Here is a 21,088-nt window from a genome sequence, read left to right as displayed (position 1 = left end):
AGAAGACCAACAGGCAAAGGGCCCTGAGTTCAGAGTTACCCTCAGTTCTTCCAAGAACAGTAAGGAGGCCAAGGTGCTGGAACTTAGTGAGTTGAGTGAAAAGTGGTACAGAGGTAGCTGCTCAGCCAAGCAGGACCAGATTATGGAAGTCCTAGGGAACCCCGGGGAAGAGTTTGGATTTGTGTGATGAGATGCCTTTGAACTGTTTAGGGAGGGGAGTGGCCACTGTGTAGACAAAAGACAAAGGGGTAGGGGTAGGGACAAGGGTAGAAACTGGGAGGATACCAGTTGGATGGATGATACAGCAATCCAGGAGAGACACCATGGCGGGGTGGCTCAGTGGGGGAACCCTGAAGATGTAGATGGATCAGTGATGTAGAGCACATCACAGTGATCTACCACTACATCACAGTGGCTCTCAAATAGATGGATCTGAGACATTTCTGGAGAACTTGAAGGTTGGATTCGGGTGATAAAGAAAAGAAGCAGGACTTTAGAGTCAGACTGACCTGGCTGTGTTACCTCGGACCAGTAATTTGAGATTTCTGAGTCTCAGTAATAATATGTTAGAAAACCAGCATGCAGATTAAATAAAGTCATGTATTTAGAGCTCCCATTGCCTGACATGCAATATACACTCTGTGAGATGTATCCTCTCCTCTCCTTCATCTCTCTCGCAAGAGCAATAAACGCTTTAGAAGCTTTGGGTTGAGCTCTTTTCTCGCATCTGCTTCTCTTCTCAGGGAGTTGGCTTTCCCTCTGCCCAACACCCATACCCTGCCTCTTCTTCCCCTTCAGCCCCCGATTCCCACACTTTACCTCTCAGATAAAAACATCAGCCTTGTTGAAAGGAGATCCTAGTAAGAGTCTCTGCTGTGGTCTTCTGAAAAGATTGCTTGTTTGCAAGAGGATTTTTCTAAAGGTGTGCGGTACCTATCTGCTTTCTGCTACAAGCAACGGAAAACCCAACTCTGACTGCCTTACAGGAGGATAAGTGTTACCCACTTAATAAGGAGTCCAGCCAGGCACAATGGCTCAACCCTTGTAACCTCAGCATGTTCGGAGGCCTAGGCAAGAGGATCCCTTGAGGCCAGGAGTTCAAGACCACCCTGGGCAACAAATTAAGACCCCCATCTCTACAGAAAAAATTTAAAAATTAGCCGGACACAGCGGCATGCATCTGTAGTTTCAGTTGTTTGGGAAGCCGAGACAGGAAGATCACTTGAGCATAGGAGATTGAGGCTGCAGTGAGCTATGATCACGCCACTGCACTCCAGGCTTGGCAACAGAGCAAGACCTGATCTCTAAACAAACAAACAACAACAAAACAATGAGTCCAAGGGAGGGAAAATCCATGGCACAGAATGGGGTTTAGATCAACATCATGGGAGCCCAGGTTGGTCCATCTCACTGCGGTGATGTCCTTAATGTGCTGGCATTGTTTTCAAGCTGGCAGCCCTCGTGGTTTTAGGTGGTGCCACAGACATGCACATACTATCCAGACACAAGAGCACTCAGGGGACATAGAAGGGGCTCTGCCCTCCTATGGATCTCTCTCAAAGCAGAGAAGTTTGTACCAGAGTGCCCTAGACTTTCCCTCATAACTCACCCGAATTTGGGTCACAGGCCCGTCCTGAACCAATCATAGGCATGGGGATTGGGATTGCTATGATTGGTTTATGCCAATTATAATCCACTCTCTTAACCAGGAGATGGGCTCCCCTTCCCCTGTGTGATGTGGAAATGAGAGACGCACGTGGCCAACATTGAAGTTCTGTAAGGAAAGAGGAGAAGATATGTTGGCTAAGCACATAGCTCTTAACAGAGGGAAACTGAGACTTCATTGAATTTGAGAGAAATCATTACAGTTCTGTTAGCAATGGTCCCCACATAGACCTTTCCAGCTTTGATTTACCAAAGAGAGACAAAAGGCACGGAAATTATAACTTTGTGTTTTCTTATTGTTTCATCACATAAAATCCCCTTCTGTGAACACAATTAGCTCATAGTCGTTTATGCTCTATGGTGACTATAACTTGCCAGGCTTCAGCGCATCAGAGATGGAGGACCCATGAAGAGCTTGGACAAAGGGAAACTGGTATTTATTGAGAACCAACAACATGCTGGGCCCTGGGCCACGTGCTCGGCCTGGATCATCTCATTTGATCCTCAGATTTCTGCTGGTCAATATTGTTATCCCCTTTTAACAAAGGAGGAAACTCAGATCCATTCTCTCATACCACAGAGTAGCTTTCTGTACATGATGAATTGAAAAACTGCCCTCAGTGGGTCTCTAATCCTAAAAATTAGGCACCTAGAGAGAGAGAAAGACTGTCTACTGTGTCTTCCATGTCCAAAGTCTCAGAAAATGCACTCAATACCCAACTTGGTTGAGGAAACAATCCATCTACCAGTCAGGAGTTGCCAGGGGGCTGTACAGGGAAAAGCATGGTAGTCATCCTGGAACCCTATGGGCTGGACTCAGAGATCACCTCTAACAAACAGAGCATGGAAAAGGAAAGCAAGTAATGTTAAAGTGGAGAAACCCAGCAGACCCCACCTAACCAAGTGATCAAAGATATCACTGACAGAACAAGTCACGTTGATATCATCTATCCCCTGAAAAGATATGATGGGAAGGGCATTTCCGTTCTGTCATACACTTCCGAAACATCCACAACTTCAGCCTCTCAATGAAAACACATCAGATAAACCTCAATTGAAGAACATTTTACAAAATACCTGACCATCACTCACCAAAGGATCAAAATCATGAGAGATAAGACAACAAAACAAGAAATTACACAGATGACAAGAGATGAAGGATAGCTGACCGTTAAATGTGATGAGGTGCCCTGCATTGTATCATGCCACAGAGAAAGCACATTAGTCGAAAAACTGCTGAAATCCATATGAGTCTATAATTTAGTTCACAGTAATGTCTCAATGATAATTTCTTAGTTTTGACAAATGTGCCATGGTTATATAAGATGCTGGAATTAGGGGGAGGTGAGTGAAGGGTATATAAGAACTCTTTTGTGCAATCTCTGGAGCTCTTTGATAAAACTAAAATTATTTTAAAATAAAAAGTTTTTGAAAAATGTCTGCAGAACTGCCTGGCATCAGCCCCCCTGACATCATTCCCTCTACCCTCACCCAAGCAGTAGCATCATTTTTTTCTAAGACTGACCTTGGAATTCTGCTTTCTAAAGAAACAAAGATACTCCTGAGAAGGGCAAACTTTCTAATTGTAGGTATTGGTGGAGCTCACATGTGCAAGGAGAAGCATCACCCCTTCTGTCTGTCCTGGTCTGTACAGACTGACATCAAGCCTGCTGGCTGAGAGGTCCCATCCCCAGGTGGAAAACTCAGCCAACCTTCCCCTTGTTGGGGAAGCTGAGAGACCATACACAGCCACACAAGCATGGCAGAATCCATGGGGCCACCTATGTTCATCAGCTTGGTCCTTTATTGATCAATTGAAAGCACAGGCCAGGATCACCCAGGCACTGGGGGGAATCAGTAGCACAAAAGAAAGGGAGCAGGCAAGATACACACAGAGAAGCTCTCCACAAAGGACACAGTTGATTTGGGGAAAAGAAGAGAACTTTAAAAGATTGAATTCATCTCCTCAGAAAGATTTGAGAGGACACTGCAGCCATAAAACAATAGAACAAACTACTCTGAAAAAGAATGAAAGAATATGAAGGAATTTTTGAAAGGTGATGGCAATCCCAAGTACATGGAGAAAACAGAGACCACACAAATTTTATGGAGGTATTAAATTATCACTTGTACCCAAAGACTATATACATCTATTACGCATCAGTAAAAGTTTTTTCAATTATTGCCAAAATAGAAAATTCAATAAAAGAGCTGAAAGAATAAGTAGGATAAATCCCACAGAACTTCAATCATCTCAATAAACACAGAAAAAGCTTTTGATAAAATCCAACATCCCTTCATGATACAAACTCCCAACATCCTGGGGATTGAAGAAACGTACCTCAAAATAATAAAAGGCCATCTATGACAAATCCACAGCCAACATCATACCGAAAGGGCAAAAGCTCAAACTATTCCCTTTGAGAACTGGAACAAGACAAGGATGCCCACTCTCACTACTCCTGTTCAGCATAGTACTGGAAGTCCTAGCCAGAGCAATCAGGCAAGAGAAAGAAACAAAGGCATCTAAATAGCAAAGCTATGTCCCTTTGCTGATGACATGATTCTATACCTAGAGAATCCTGAAGACTCTGCCAGAAAGTGCCTAGAATCAATAAGTCAATTTAGTAAAGTTTCAGGATACAAAATCAATGTAAAAAATCAGTAGCATTTCTATACACCAACAATGTCCAGCCTGAGTGCCAAATCAAGAACATGGTCTCACTTATGATACCCACAAAGAAAATGAAATACCTAGAAATACAGCTAACAAAGGAGGTAAAAGATATCTTCAAGGAGAACTGCAAAACACTTCTGAAAGAAATCAGAGACCACACAAATAAATGGAAAAACATTCCATGTGCATGAACTGGAAGAATCAGTATAAAAATGGCCATACTGCCAAAAACAATTTATAGATTCAATGCTATCCTATCAAACTACCAACATCATTATTCACAGAATTAGGAAAAAAAACTATTCTACAATTTATATGGAATTTGGTTTTGGAAATTTTATCAAAAATGTCAAAAAAGTTAAAATAATTAATTAAAACACGATCATAGATCATGACATAATACCAAAGTGACAAAAGATTTCAGAGGCAAATACAGAAAGTTGCATCGCCATTAAAAAAAAAAAACCAACTTTAGCTTTGTTAATATTGAGAAAACTTAGTTTACTTAAGTAATCAAAGACAATAAAGACAATGTGAAGGGCAGGAAATTATTTTAATTAAACACAAAATCTCTGTTTTCTAGGCAAATTACTTCAAGCATAAAGAAAAACACTTTGGCCAGGTGCAGTGGCTCACACCTGTAATCCCAGCACTTTGGGAGGCCAAGGCAAGTGGATCATATGAGGTCAGGAGTTCGAGACCAGCCTGGCCAACATGGTGAAACCCCATCTTTACTAAAAATACAAAAATTAACTGGGCAGGGCGGTGCACGCCTGTAATCCCAGCTACTCGAGAGGCTGAGGCAGGAGAATTGCTTGAACCCAGGAAGTGGAGGTTGTAGTGAGCAGAGATCAAACCACTGCACTCCAGCCTGGGTGAGAGAGTAAGACTATGTTTCAAAAAAAAAAAAAAAAAAATTTAATAAATCTCTTATCAAGAGCAGATCAATGATCAAAAAAAATTTTGTCCTCTTAATTGAGAAGACAAAATTCCAGTTTTGCATCAGTTTGCTTATGATATTAAGGGTCATTTTTAAAATGCTTATAATAAATTCATTCAGTTTAGTCAGCTTGACTGTATAAGATTCTCTCTTTAGCTCTCTATCTCTAACATTTTATATGCATCCAGTTTTTATCTTTTATTTATTGATTCATCCTGAAACAACCTTTTGAACCTCAAAACTGATAAAATTATTCTTTTCCTCAACGATAGCAAAAAAACACAACTTTATTCCTTATAACATCTCACTTTCATTGTAGCTTTTCATACTGAGGTATTTCCTTTATGATTTCTAGCATTTTTTGTATTAGAATTCTTAAGTCTTAGTGACTTTAATTTCTAGTAAAAACTAGAAAGCCAGGAAATAAGCAATTGTAAACTTCTATGGATTTGTGAATGCATTATTTCGTTACTCCTAGAAATATATATGCTTCATTGTTGTATAGATTTTCAGTGTGGCACAGGACATATTTATTAACAGACCCGAATATCTTTTGTTATTCTGTAATAAGAAGCCAAAAGAATAGAAGGTTAAACTTATGTTCAGCAATTAATGTTTCAGCATTATATCTTATTTGGAAATGATCAAGATATTCAACAAATGTCAATCATTTAATTTAATCATGTACAATTTTAAGGTTTTAGCTTGCAAAAAATATTTTGGAAACTAGTTTTAAGTACACATATTTTATAAAAACATAATCATTGTTGAAATGGTCATTTATAAACTTTTGCCCTGTTCACATTTATTAAGGCTACTTGGTTTTAAAAATCATGTCTGAATTGTTAATGAAGACTTCATGAGACATTAAACAAAACTAGTCATTATCTTATTTTCTTATAGACAAATCAGCCAAGTATCCAAAAAAAAAAAAAAAAAAGAAACAAAGACAAAGGTACAACATATGGCTCTTTTCAATTTTTAAATTGTCATGTTTTTCATACATCAAGCAACTTATTATTTATTATTTTGTTCTTAGGTTGAATTTATAATTGTATACTCTTAAACATACATAAGCTTTTAGATTAGTAAGTCCAGGTAGAAGAAGCTGTACGTGTGCGTTATATTTAATGTTGACAATGCAGAAAACGTGCCTGGTTTAATTAAATCAGCAAACTTTAAATAGGTTTTTATTTACCAAAGATTATCTAAAACCACGTGAACTTGAAAAACACTTAGGTTAATTTCTCTTTTTCTGAGATAACAATTTATGTAAGTTTTTTTTTTTTTTTCTTTTAAGCCAAATCTTCACCTAGGTACCAATATGACAGTTACTTAGGATGAGAGTTCTCTTAAAAAAGAATACTTTTAGATACAAAAGTCCAAATCTTCAAAGGTATACCTACTTCAATTTTGACTCAAAACTGATCATCCTTTATGGTTTAATCATGGACAAAAGAGGCATCCATAAAGAGGGTACAAAAGTCCCACCCCCCCAGATCCAAAGTTTCTTCCAAGGATACCTAAGAAAGTAAAGACCCTCATTGCTAACAGGGCAACAAAGGCTGAGACAATTATGACAAACTGTCCTGAGAGCTGGCGCAGTTCATACAAAGAGACACTTCATGTTTCAGAATCCTGGATTGCTGGCTAACTGCTGGCCACAAGCCCAACAGCTTGGGCCCCAGGCTGATAGAAACCAAAGAGCACATTTTCACTGATTACAAAGCCAAACCTTTATGACTTCAAAGAAGATGGAGAGTCTGATACAGGACAGGTGAGCCTCAAAATAGGGGATCAGCCTGAGAGGGTTCTTGGCTTCACCCAGGGAAGAACTCAAGGGTGAGCCAGTGGTGAGAGAAAGCAATGTTTATGAAGCCACTGCTGCTCCTTGCAGAGCAGGGCTAACCCATAAGCAGTGTGCCCAGAGTCAGCAATGTATAAGCTGTTGGCAGCTGTATTTATACCCACTTTTAATTATATGCTAATTAAGAGATGGATTATTCAGAACATTCTGGAAAAGGGGCAGAGAGCATCCAGAACCATATATGGTAACTTCCAGGCCATTGCTATGGCCCATTGCCATGGCATGTGTAAACTGTCACAGCACCCATGGGAATGTCTTTATGCTAATGAGTAGTGAGGGCAACTAGAGGTCACTTTCATGGCCATCTGCTTATTTTGGCTGGCTTCTTCACTGCATTCTGTTTCAACCATATCCTTTCAAACCAGATCAGCGGGGTCATGACCAGAAAACAAGCCTTGCCAGCCTCCTACCTCAAATCTAATTAATTATAATTTTCCTCCTTATGACAACCCACACAAAAGACAGAGATAAGAAAAATAAGGACTTCCTGGGAGGCTGTGGATCAATTACCAATGGACACCCAGAAGCAAATTCACAAGACTCACAATTCAAAGAACCAATTTTTTACCATTTTTTTTCCTGTCAGTTGAATTTGGGAAGGAAGGAACAAGCAAAAATTTTTACCTTCTTCTTTCAATTGGACACTACAGACGGAAATCCAGGAGAGCTGACCTTGGTAAGAATTCCTACTTTCTTCCATCGTTTATTAGGTCCCTCAGGATCCCATCTGTAGGCTCTAGAGTGAGTCAGAAGGTGCTCAACCTTTTAGGACAGAAACTGTTGGGACAGAAGAATACTCCTTCACCCTTTCAGGGTCCCAGGACGGTCCAAGAATTAAATTGACATAACGTAGATTAACACGAGCAAAGTACAACACAAGTTTTACATAGCATAGGAGCCTCATAAAGAAATAAAGATGCAAAGAAGCTGTCAGAGTCAGTTAATTCTTTACCAGATTTGACAAAGAATTATAAACTGTAAACATGTGATCAGGCAAAGGGTCTTGGGCTAGGGTGGTTAACTGGATAGAGAAGTAGCCAGCATGACAAGTGTTAGTTGAACAAGGCTCATTTGTACAAAATTCGTTCCACTTCAACTTTCTTGTCCTTCGTGATAAGAACCTTGCTTCTTCTCTAGTGTAGGGAGGACACCTTTCACATGGGAATTTCATCTTCTGCTTTTAAGAAAATGACATTCAGACTGATCTCTTTGCACCTGCTGTTTTTCAAGTGCCTTTAACTGAAATAGTCAACCTACCAAAATAGCATATTTTAGCCCCTTCAGGAATGTTGATTTTGTTTATTTTCATGCATTGCTTTTATAATTATAAAAGCTCATTTTATAATTATATAAAAGGAGACCTGGGAACACCAGCCTTCTTCCTTCCACATACAGGAACTGCAGACACTGCAGATAAAACACAGCCAGAATGCTTTGCTGCCAGCTGGACCTTTGACCCAAACCCCAGTGCGACTGTCTCTAGTGCTCACTCAACTGGAATGCATCAATGAAGGTCACTTTCTGTCCAGATCATGGAGTCTACATGAAAAGAATCAATGCAATCCTGTTTTTTTTTTACTGCTTTCTCTCTCTCAATTCTTGGATTAAAGAAAAACATAGCAGACCATGATGGTGCCCAGCTCAGACTCCCTCTGAAGCCTTTTACCAGCCCTGTGCATCCAGCCTAGCCCCTGTATGCCCTGCTGCTAAGGGTTTCCCCTGAGCACTGGGGCCTTCCCTGGAGAGCTGGAACAACTTGGCAACTCATTCTCAGCCCTTCCCATCCCCACTAACCCACAGCCAGTGACTGACCATTGGGGGAATATAAAAGCCCAGCACCTGTGCTTTGGAGAGGACAAACTCTGAGATATCATCTCTGCTTCAGCATACCACTCAAGACCAAGATGAGGCTGGGGTATCACCCAAGATGATACACTTGTTGAGTCTCCTCTCCTCCCCTATTTGTCCCCCACCCCCAACTGCCTCACTGGTACATCTTGGGAGCACTTCCTCAACAAATCCCTTGCATTGAATCCTTGGCTCAGGCTCTGCTTCTAGGAGAATATGACCTACTGGGGACAATAGTAATGCTGAATACAGTGGTGAACCAAACCAAGCAGCCTTTGACTTCATGAAGCTAATGGGGAAGAATAACTATCATTTCATTGATTGGATGCTTGGCACAGGAGGAGTGAGTACTTATATTCATAGATGAATTCTGTCAGGCAAGGTTGGGGAGTTGCTTCAGCCATCCTCTTTGGTGCTTATTCTAAGTGTGCTGTTTCCAGCATCCCAGCTTCTCAAAGGCACTGTGCTGCCTTCAGACACAGGGCCTATGGAAAGTGTGTCCACATTTAATGGGAGGTGGAGAGCCAACCTTTGCCTTTGTGCCAAGTCTCCTAAGAACAAACATGCGGAGCCTGCTCCCAGATGGACAAAGTTCCAATTCCCTTTGTCTTCCCTTTACAAGGCAGTCTCCTGAGACTCTGCCTTGAAGAAGTAGGATTGTGTCTGATGTGTTTATGTTTGTGGGGTTTTTATGTGTTTTCTTTTTTATCTTCCCTAGGAAAACAGAACTGAGCATCGGCAAAAAGCTGAGAATGACAAGCTCAGGGGATGAAAGACTGCCTTTCCCCCCAATTCTGAGCTTTTCTGACAGCTCCCAGCTGGGAGAAACCAACATGATGAAAAGAAAAAGAATACTGGAGAAGAGAGAGGGTGGGCAGAGCCACAACCTCATCCTCCCAGTGGTTCCTCTTGAGTTTGATTTGACAAGATGCCTTCCTACCCAGGTGACCCTGTGGGAACGTGCCAGTACCTCACCCCATGACCTCACTGAGTCCTCACAACAAATCCAGGGTGCAGATTTTTTTCCCCACTTGGAGATTACAAATTGAAATGCAGAAAGGTTAAAGAGCTTGCCTGAGGTTGCTTAGATAATAAAAGAATCTGGATTAGAACCCAGACCTACCCAGCTCAACAACTGAGTCCTTTTTTACTGGATTACACCGATCTCATGGGCATAATTTTATCTACAGTCTCTCTCTATTCCACTGTTTAAGATAAATCCTGTGAGGGTTAAATGAGATCCTGCATGTTCAGCACTTAGCCTGGAGGCTGGTGTGAGACAAGCACTCTATAAATGCTACCTAGCATTGTTATTGCTGTTGATGGTGTTGCTGCTGTTTTTGTTATTGTTACTGCTGCCGCTGCTGCCGCTGCTGCTGCTGTTGCTGCGGATTATGTGGCTGCTGTTTTTGATGTTGTTGATGACAATGTTTTCAATACTGTTCTTATTATTGTTGATACCACTGTTGTTGCCATTTTGTGGCTGTTGTTGCTGCTGATGTGCTGCTACTGTTGCTGTGATTATGCTGTTGACATTGTCACTGTGGATTTTGCAATGATGCTGTTGACAGTGTTACTGTGGATGTTGTGGTGATGCTGTTGACATTATTACGGTGGATGTTGTGATGATGCTGTTGATGCTTTACTGTGGATGTTGTGATGGCGGTGTTGACACTGTTACTATGGATGTTGTGATGATGCTGTTAACACTATTACTGTAGATGCTGTCATGATGCTGTTAACACGGTTGCTGTGGATGTTGTGATGATGTTAATGTTACTATGGGTATAGTGATGTGCTGTTGACACTGTGGGTGTCGTGTCACGATGAGGCTATTGACACTATTACTACAGGTGTTGTGATGATGCTGTTGATGTTGTTTCTTGATACTGTTATGTTGCTGTTGATGTTGTTACAATGGAAGTAGTGATGATGCTCTAGACACTGTTTCTGTAGATGTTGTGATGATGCTGTTGGCATTGTTACTGTGGGTGTTGTGATGACGCTGTTGACATTACTGTGGGTGTTGTGATGATGCTGTTGATGCTTTACTGTGGATGTTGTAATGGTGCTGCTGACACTGTTACTGTGGATGTTGTGATGATGTTGTTAACATTGTTACTATGGATGTTGTGATGGTGCTGTTAACACTATTACTGTGGATGTTGTGATGGTGCTGTTGACACTTACTGTGGATGTTGTGATGGTGCTGTTGACACTGTGGATGTTGTGATGGTGCTGTTGACACTTACTGTGGATGTTGTGATGGTGCTGTTGACACTTACTGTGGATGCTGTGATGGTGCTGTTGACACTTACTGTGGATGTTGTGATGGTGCTGTTGACACTTACTGTGGATGTTGTGATGGTGCTGTTGACACTTACTGTGGATGCTGTGATGGTGCTGTTGACACTTACTGTGGATGCTGTGATGGTGCTGTTGACACTTACTGTGGATGTTGTGATGGTGCTGTTGACACTTACTGTGGATGTTGTGATGATGCTGTTGACACTTACTGTGGATGCTGTGAAATGTTAACACTGTTACTATGGGTATTGTGATGATGTTGTTGACACTATTACTGTGGGTGTTGTGATGAAGCTGTTGATATTGTTTCTCTGGATCCTGTTATGTTGCTGTTGATGCTGTTACTGTGGAAGTAGTGATGATGCTCTGGTGATGCTCTAGTGATGATGTTTCTGTGGATGTTGTGATGATGCTGTTGGCATTGTTACTGTGGGTGTTGTTATGATACTGTTGACATTACTATGGGTGTTGTGATGATGCTGTTGACACTGCTACTGTGGATGTTGTGATGATGCTGTTGGCATTGTTACTGTTAATGTTCTTGCTGATGTGGTTGACAGTGCTATTGTTGCTATTTTTATTCTTGTTGCTGAGATGTTATTCTATTATTGTTGTTGCTGCTGTTGGCACTACTGCTGTGCTGCTATTGTTGATGTGATAATGTTGTTGATGTTATTAATGTTGACGTTGTTGTTGATGTTGGTGTTAATATACCCATCCAGATTCACTGCTTTTGTTACACATTTCCATACCAAATTTAATTTAGGCATAACTTACTAGTCACACAAGGATCTATATATAGCTTACCCCTCATGTTTCCATAGAGGCCAAGAATTTCCATTCCACTCTCCGGGAGAGATTTTGAGAGCCATCTGTAGCCTCTGCCTCCTCGCTGAATGGGGCACGCTCCTCTCAGCCATCCCTTTCAGAAATCTGTGCTGGCCAATGGTACATGTGACTGGGAGAATGAGTCTACCTCATTCAGGGGGTAAAGTAGGAGGAAACCCATATGGCTACCCACCTCAGGTACATGGGTCAATTCAGCCTTTCAGCGTGGCATTTTCATCCTCATGTGTCTCGCTCCTGTGTCTTAATTGGTTCAAAATTAGGAGATGAAGAAAGAGGTGCTATATTTACCTCCAAGACACCAACAAAGTCTTCATGATATAATTCAATGGCTTTTTACCTCCCCAAAGAATCCTTTCCTTATTTATACAACCCACAATGGTCTCACCCACCTATGAAGTTTTATAGCAGTTTGTTATTTACTCACATGCCAATAAATATTGTGAAATATGTGAACCTGGCTAGACTGTGAGCTCCTTCAGACTAAGAACATATCTTAAACATCCTCTCACTTATTGTGGTTCTAGACACATAGTACGTGCTCAATAAATGCTTGTAAAGTGAAATACATTGAGAGCTTAATACTTAGGATTGTTCCCATGTGGCTGAGTTTTTATGCCATCCTATGTTTTTGAATAAAAAATATTAATTGGAAATTTGTGTTCCAGAACTTATATATGATACATGAATGCCCTTGATGATACAGAAATGGGAAGAACTGATTAAGTTCTTTAGGTTTTTGGGGTTTTTTTGTTTTTGACGGAGTCTCGCTATTGTCACCCAGGCTGAAGTGCAGTGGTGCGATCTCGGCTCACTGCAACCTCCACCTCCCAGTTCAAGCGATTCTCCTGCCTCAGCCTCCTGAGTAGCTGGGATTACAGGTGCCCAACACCATGCCTGGCTAATTTTTTAACTTTTAGTAGAGACACGATTTCGCCATGTTGGCCAGGCTGGTCTCGAAATCCTGACCTCAGGTGATCCGCCCTCGGCCTCCCAAAGTGTTGGGATTACAGGTGTGAGCCACTGCGCCTGGCCAGTTCTTCAGTTTCTAAGGTCCGTCAGTTGCTATTAACTTCTTGTCATTACATGCAATTCAATAAAAGCATAATTTCTTACCTTTAGGGGCACTGCGATGGATGCCAGGTTTCCAAAGTTGAGTGTAAAATCCCAAGGGGTTTCAAGGTAGGCCATTCTCCAATGCTTCCTTTTACAACAGACATTGTGCCTGCAGGCTCAAGGGGCCGTGGGGCCTAAAGAGGATCCCATGAACCTTTCCACAGAATCGAGGGTGTGGCTTTGTATAATGCTTACCCCTCATCCCTCTAGGATAATTGTTTATTATTATATCTATTTAAGGAATACAGCATGATGTTCTGAAACACATGGTGAAATGACAACTAGTCAAACAAATTAACATATCAATCTCCTCACATAGTTAATGTGTGTGTGGTAAGAACACATAAAATCCAGTCTCTTACCAAATGTTCAGCATACAATACAATATTATGAACCATAGTCCTCCTGCTGTGCATTAGGTTAGACTTACTCATCCTACATGACTGCAAGTTTGTACTCTTTGACCTATAATCTCCAGGATTTTTCAATTCCTGAATTTGCCAGCAAATTTCAGCTGATTGAGGTTACCAGACAGCTGACTACCTCATAAGGTAAATTACTGTTTCTCAAGTATTTTAAGCTTTTTGTAGGTCTGGGTTCAATTCATACTTACCTGGTGAATAAGGTTTCAGTAATTTACAAATAAATATTGTGTTAATAGTATCATCTAACAGGTGCTGAGAACTTGGTGGGAGCCACACTCACCTAGCAAGCTACTTACCATGCTGAGCAGTTTCATGGATTTTCTCAGTCCTCACTCCTGATAGTAAAGACCAGTGCATCTCTAGCCTTCAGCACTCATGGGCATTTAATTCTCACAATAACACTCTGAGGGTGGTTATTACTGTTATTACCCTCCCAACTTTGCAGAGGAGCCTGGAGCATGCAGGGGTTCAGTTATGTGCCCAAGGCCAGGAGCTATTGAGGGAGTGGCGGCCCATATCAGCTGGCTCTGGAGGCTGTATCAGTGACAAGCAAACTGAGTCCCAGGTTCACTAAGGCATGAAAAGACTTCCCTTGTATTACTCAGGGTGCTCCAGGGAAACAGAACCAACAGAATGTGTATATATGGTCCTCCCTTGGTTTCAGGAGATTGGTTCCAGGACCCCTCGCAGATATAATAAAATGGTGTGGTATTTGCATGTAACCTACAGCACATCCTCCTATGTACTTTAAGTCAGGGGTCTCCAACCCCTAGGCCACAAACCTATCTGGCCTATGGCCTGTTAGGAACCGGGCCATACAACAGGAGGTGAGTGAGGTGAGTGAGCAAAGCTTCATCTGTATTGACAGCCCCTCCCCATTGCTTGCTCTCATTACTGTCTGAGCTCTGCCTCCTGTCAGATCAGTGGTGGCATTAGATTGTCTTAGGAGCACAAACCCTATTGTGAACTGCACATGCAAGGGATCTACGTTGCGTACTCCTTTTGAAAATCCAGTGCCTGATGATCTGTCACTGTCTCCCATCACCTCCAAATGGGACCGTCTAGTTGCAGGAAGACAAGCTTGGAGCTCCCACCAATTCTACATTATGGTGAGATGTGAGATGTATAATTATTTCATTATATATTATAATGTAATAATAATAGAAATAAAGTGCACAATAAATATAATGGTTTGAATCATCCTGAAACCACCCTCCTGCCAGTTCATGGAAAAATTGTCTTCCATGCAACCGGTCCCTGGTGCCGAAAAGGTTGAGGACCACTGCTTTAAGTCATCTCTAGTTTACCTATAATACATAATACAATGTAAATGCTATGTAAGTAGTTTTTACATGTATTGTCTGGGGAATCACAACAAGGAAAAAGTCTGTACACAACATTCATGGGTCTGACTAAATTTTTGATCTGCAGTTGGTTGAATCCACAGATGCGGAACCATGGATACGGAGGGCCACAGGTATGTTGATAGAGATTTACTTTAAGGAGGCTGGGAAGTCCAAAATTTGCAGGGCAGGCAGGAAGGCTGGAGATCCAGAGGAGAGCTGAGGCTGCAGCTACAGCCTAAAGGCCATCTGTGGGCAAAATCCCACTTGCTCAGGGGAGGTCAGTTTTTTCTGCTGTTCAGGCTTTCAACTGACTGGACGAGGCCCACCCACATCATGGAGGGCAACCTGCTCTGCTCAAGCCCACCAACTTAGATGCTAATCTCATCCAAAAACACCCTCACAGAAGCATCCAGAATCATGTTTGACCATATCTCTGGGCACTATGGCCCAGCCAAGTTGACTCATAAAATTAACCAGCACACCCGGTATCACACAGATATAACAGACCCAAGACTCAGGCCCTTGCAGTGTGACTGAGCCTGCATGTTCTTACACACGGGACTGGGAGCCTCTGTTTTCATCAGCTCTGCAGCCCACCCCATCTGCCAGCAAGCAGGAGTCAGATGTGCCCTTCCTTCTAAAGCTGACTGTCCTTGTCCTCTCCCCAGCGGCTGCCTAAGTGTGGCCACTGCTGCCTCTGCACTGACCATCTAGCAGAGAGAGCTTAGCTGCTGTTATTTATTGTCTTTAAGACTTCGTCAAGCACAGCCCTCAGGATGCTCAAGGTGAAGAGCATTGATCGAATCTGTTTCCTGGGCTGCTTGTCTTGGGTGGGAAGCCAAGCATGCGAGCTGAGCAGGGACGGGACCAGAGATGGCCAGCACCGGCAGGCAGTGTGCTGGACTCTAATGCCTGAGTCTCACTCCATATTCAGTACCCCGATATGAGGAAGGGACTCTGACTATCCCCTGCAAAGAAGAGGAATAAAGGAACCGAACCTTGTCCATTCATTCATTCATTCATTCAGCAGATCTGCCCACCATGTGCCTGCATTCTAGATGCTAGAACGTACCACTGACAAAACAGACAGAAATCCTTTCTCATGGAGCCATCATTGTGGTGGAAGGAGACAGACAATAAACCAGCAATTAAGCAAATGACAGTATGTGACAAGCTGATGAGTGCTAAGGGGAGAAATCAATGAGGGGAAAGGGACACGGGTTGGGGAGGAGATGGGGTTGCAATTTTTAATAGGGCAACTAGTGAAGGTCTCGCTGAGATGGTAATGCTTGAATGAAAGCTTACGAGCCACGTGGGTGTTGGAGGAAGAGCATTGCAGAAAGAGAAAGCAGCAAGGGCAAAGGCCCAGAGGCAGCCATGTTCCTGGCTGCTCAAGGAACAGCAAGGGCAGAAGTGGCTGGAGCAGAGCCAGTGTGGGCTGGAGTGGGAGAAGAGGTCAGGTGAGGAATGGGTCCAGTTGGATGGCTTTACAGGGCAAAGAAAGGAACCTGGCTTTTTCTCTGCCTGGGCTAGGAAGCCCTTAAAAGTCTTTGAGCAGAGTAAAGACATGGTCTGGTTTCCATATTCCAAGGACTGGAGGGATTAAGATGCTTGTCTCACGCCCTGCAGCCAGTAAGGGGCAGAAGAGCCAGCCAGTGCGTCTAGCTGTGGATAAGAGCTTGTTCTCCTGCACCACCCATGTATCTGCCAGAGTTCGTTTGCTAGAGTCCATATTGCTGCTAAGAAAGCTGACTGCCACAGCCATGTGAGAAAGAAAACAGGGCATGGGGGAAAGAGGGGTGGGTGTGTGCTAATTCAGGTACGGGGACAAGTCCCAAAAGGCCTACTGGAGGAGGTGATATTTGAGCTGAAACCCGAATGGTAGAAATCAGCCAAGGAAATACACAGAGAGCAGAGTGTTCAGAAATAAATGGTGCAAAGGTCCTGAGGCAGGACCCTGCTCAGAGTCCTGGGAGAGCAAAGAGAAGACAAACGTGGCAGAATTGCGATAAGCAAGGGGGAGATGAGGTCACAGAGGGAGCCAAGAGGCATATCCTTCACGGTCTCATAGGCTCTGGTAAGGAACTTGGATTTTATTCTTAAGAGCGATGAGGAGGCACTAGAAGATTTTAAGCAGGGAGTGATTTACATTTTTAAAAAAGATCAGCCTGGCTGCTCTGTGGAGAAAAGACTGGGAAAGGGCTTACAGGCTGCATGACTGGCACCTCACTTTTTTGTATGAAAAATGACACTGATTTTAGAGAGTTGCTGTATGAAGCTGTGAGAGAATGACATGAGAATGTTAACTCATGGAAGGGTGGGAATTTGTGGGTCCTTTTCACTGACATGTCCCCGATTCTGCAGCAGTGCCCACAGCAGATGCTCCAGCAACTATTGGTTCAGTGAGTGAGTGGATGGATGGATGGATAGATGGATGGATGGAGAGATAGATGAAAAGAGAGGCATCATATAAAGGTGAGAGACTGGGATGTTTCAGTGACCATCAAAAGTTAAAGCATTGCCCAACAGAACCTTCCTCACAGCAGTGAGAACTAAAGGGTTAATGTGACCTCTGAGGATTTTTCTTCCAGAGGACTGTGATGCAGTGCTAACAAATTTCCTGTGACCTTGTTAGGGGAAAATAATAAGCCCCTGCTAATGTATCAGATTAACATGTTTGGGCTTCCTGTTCAGAAACCTCAAACATCTCACCTCCATGTGGTCTGCAGAAAATTATTTTTTTAGATGCAATTGCGTTGAGTGATGGAGGCTTTGTGGCCTCTAATATGCCCACCGGTGGAAGAGTTCTGATATCCCAGTTTTTCCTCTGCAGTTCACAGTGGTCTGGCACTTAGCATAGCATCTGGTGGAGAAAAAAAAAAAAAAAAAAAAGCTAGATTCCTATTTGAATGAACAAAGGAAATGGTTAATGGCCATAACACAAGGGTTTTCTCTCATCTCTATTTTCTAGGGAAAACAGGAGGATTTTTAAAAAATTATCTCCCTTTTCTGTCAGCTGTGAAGAAGCTGCAAGTTTCAAATATGCCACCTTGCTGACGAGCCTTAAGTGATGGGAAGTAGGCAGAGGTTCCCTCAATACCAGTTCAAAGACATTAAAGACCCCTCCCCAGACTCCTCAAAGAATACCATATCCAGCATGAATGTTCAAATCCCCTGGCTGGTCACCTGCAGTGAGGACCGCCCATTGCCATCTCCAGTGAACACAGACATCTCAGCTCCCAGTGCCGACTGGGAGGCTGGACCCTGGAACCTCAGCCCTCTGAAAGTAACCTCTGCTGTAATCCACACCAGAAAGTGGATTTGTCAATGTGCTTGCCTCATCCAATCATTTTTCTCTTCCGAATCAAGGTTTTATGTGAGTGTGTCTGATTCATGAGGCCCAACTCACTTACCTGTCCTGAATCTCGAGGGAAACTGAGAAAGTGAGTTACAGGCTTCTGTTTTAGGGAGGCACGTGTGGTCTCAGTCGGCTCGGACTGCTATAACAAATTATTATAGACTGGGTGGCTGAAACAACAGACAGTTATTTCACACAGTTCTGGAAACTGAAAGGCCAAGATCAGGGTGCGGTATGGTCCTTGGTGTGTACATGCTTAGAGACAGAGGAGAGAGAGAGAGAGAGAGAGAGAGAGAGAGAATCTCCTGTTCTTCCTCTTTCTTTAAGGGCACTAATCCCACCATGGGGGCCCCACCCTCATGACCTCATCTAAACCTAATCACCTCCCAAAGCACCACCTCAAAATACCATCGCATCAGGGGCTAGGGCTTTAACATATAAATTTTGGGGGAGAGGGACACAGTCATTCAGTCCAGAGCAGAAATCATAAAGAGGGATATTTTCCAAATATAGGCTAGATAATTCAAAAACAAGGTAGCCCCAAAGATGCCCATACCCACTGCAGCCTTTCTCTTCTACAGCTGTCTCCTACACAGTGCCTGACACATAGCAGGTGCTCAGTAAGTGACAGCACCTCCTTTCCCTTGCCATGCTTCCCTGTTTAGCCTCTGCCCATCTCTACCTACAGGCCCGTCTGCTTGGGTTCCTGTGCTTGGAATTTTTTCCCATGGACACTTTCACTACAACCAGCACTTTAAATGAAAGAACAATTGAATACAACATGCAAGGTTCACCATATCCAACTTTAGCACCAATTTTAAACATAGATCCATGCAAATATTCAATGCAAATACATTTCTAAGATACCATTCTCTAAAAAATGTGGGTATTGACACTCTACTTATTATATCAGAACCTAGAGTGCCCCTCACCCAAGAGATGTTTAAAGAGCTTATTTGTATTACTTGGTTTCCACCTAATGTGCTTATTTATGTCTTTTGTTTTATAAGAAATGCATTTAATAATTTAGAAGCAATAAGGGAAAATATTTTTACATAAAAATATAAAAACATTTGCACGACAAAAAACATAAAAATTAAAATGACAAACATTACACTGGAGAAATATTTGTAATTTAAATCACAATACACTAAAAGAGTTATTATCCCTAACATATAAATCTCTGTCGGATTTCCCAAAGCCTCAGGAGAAAGAAAAACCCTGGAGAAAAATAAGCTGAGAAGTGAATAGACAATTCACAGAAAAAGAAAAAGCATCTTAATTGTATGAGAAGATGATAACCTTGTCATCTGAGAAAGGTAAATTAAAAGTAGTCTAAGATTGCCAACAAACACATAGTAATAAGGATCAGATTTATCTTCCCACTTGGAAAATATATATATATATATATATATATATATATATATATATATATATTTTTTTTTTTTTTTTTTTTTTTTTTTGAGACGGAGTCTCACTCTTTCGCCCAGGCCAGACTGCAGTGGTGCTATCTCGGCTCAATGCAAGCTCCACTTCCCGGGTTCACGCCATTCTCCTGCCTCAGCCTCCCAAGTAGCTGGGACTACAGGCGCCCGCCACCATGCCCGGCTAATTTTTTGTATTTTTAGTAGAGATGGGCTTTCACCGTGTTAGCCAAGATGGTCTCGATCTCCTGACCTCGTGATCTGCCTGCCTCAGCCCCCCAAAGTGCTGGGATTACAGGCGTGAGCCACGGTGCCCGGCCAGAAAATATTTTTAAATGGACAAAAGGTGCAAAACAATAGTTTTCAAGGTGTTAGACATTAGACAACAAAGGATAGTGACCCTGGAAGGCAGGAGAGAGAATGAGGTGAGCCTAGAGTTGCCCTGCTTTCTGCCTTGGGAGACTTTCCAAGCACTGCTGCAGGGAAGGGAACCCAGGCAGAGCCCAGAGGAGTTCAAGAGATTGCAGGGCAGAGTTTTGGAGAGAGGAGAGCTATGGAGAGCCAGAACACTGGAATCTGCAGGGGGCTATCCTCAACTATTCAGCAGAGTGACATCAGTACATGCATTGAGAAAATTACTTGAGGCCAGGGAGAGAATCACCCAAAAGGATTCCAGGGAACAATATTCAGTGCTCACACCAGCCGGGAAATAGTGCTGTTTCCCACCAGCCAGACTTGAAGACCTTGGAAGTCAGGGGTCATTTGGTAGAGGACTCAGAACAATCTTGTCCCAATAGTGGGGAATCATTAGCCATAGACTAAACATCTTAATAAATTATAAAAGCTAAACTCAAAAGGATCAAAGTATTTCCAAGTTCTTAAGTGCATACCAGAACAAAGCCCAACAATAGTTACAAGAACACAAAAATACTCAGCACCCAACAAGTTAAAATGATTGGCATTCAATCAAGGAATACCGGGCAAGTAAAGAAGCAAGAAATGTGGTGCAAAATAAATAAGAAAATCAATCAATTGAACTCAGTCCCGAACTGACATTATTGAAATTTGTGGGTGTCACTAACACATTTACTAGAGAGAAATTTATGGCACTAAATCCCATATTTAGAAAAGAAGTCTCAAGTCCATGACTTCGGATCCCCCTTCAAGAAAATAAAAACAGGAGAGCATCTTAAACCTAAAGTAAGCCAAATAAAGGAAATAACAAAGATAAGAGCAGATATCGGTGAAATACAAAACAGAAAAACAATG

Source organism: Symphalangus syndactylus, chromosome 16 (genome assembly GCF_028878055.3).
Source record: "Symphalangus syndactylus isolate Jambi chromosome 16, NHGRI_mSymSyn1-v2.1_pri, whole genome shotgun sequence".
Taxonomy (NCBI): Eukaryota; Metazoa; Chordata; class Mammalia; order Primates; family Hylobatidae; genus Symphalangus; species Symphalangus syndactylus.
This window is presented reverse-complemented; position numbering follows the sequence as displayed.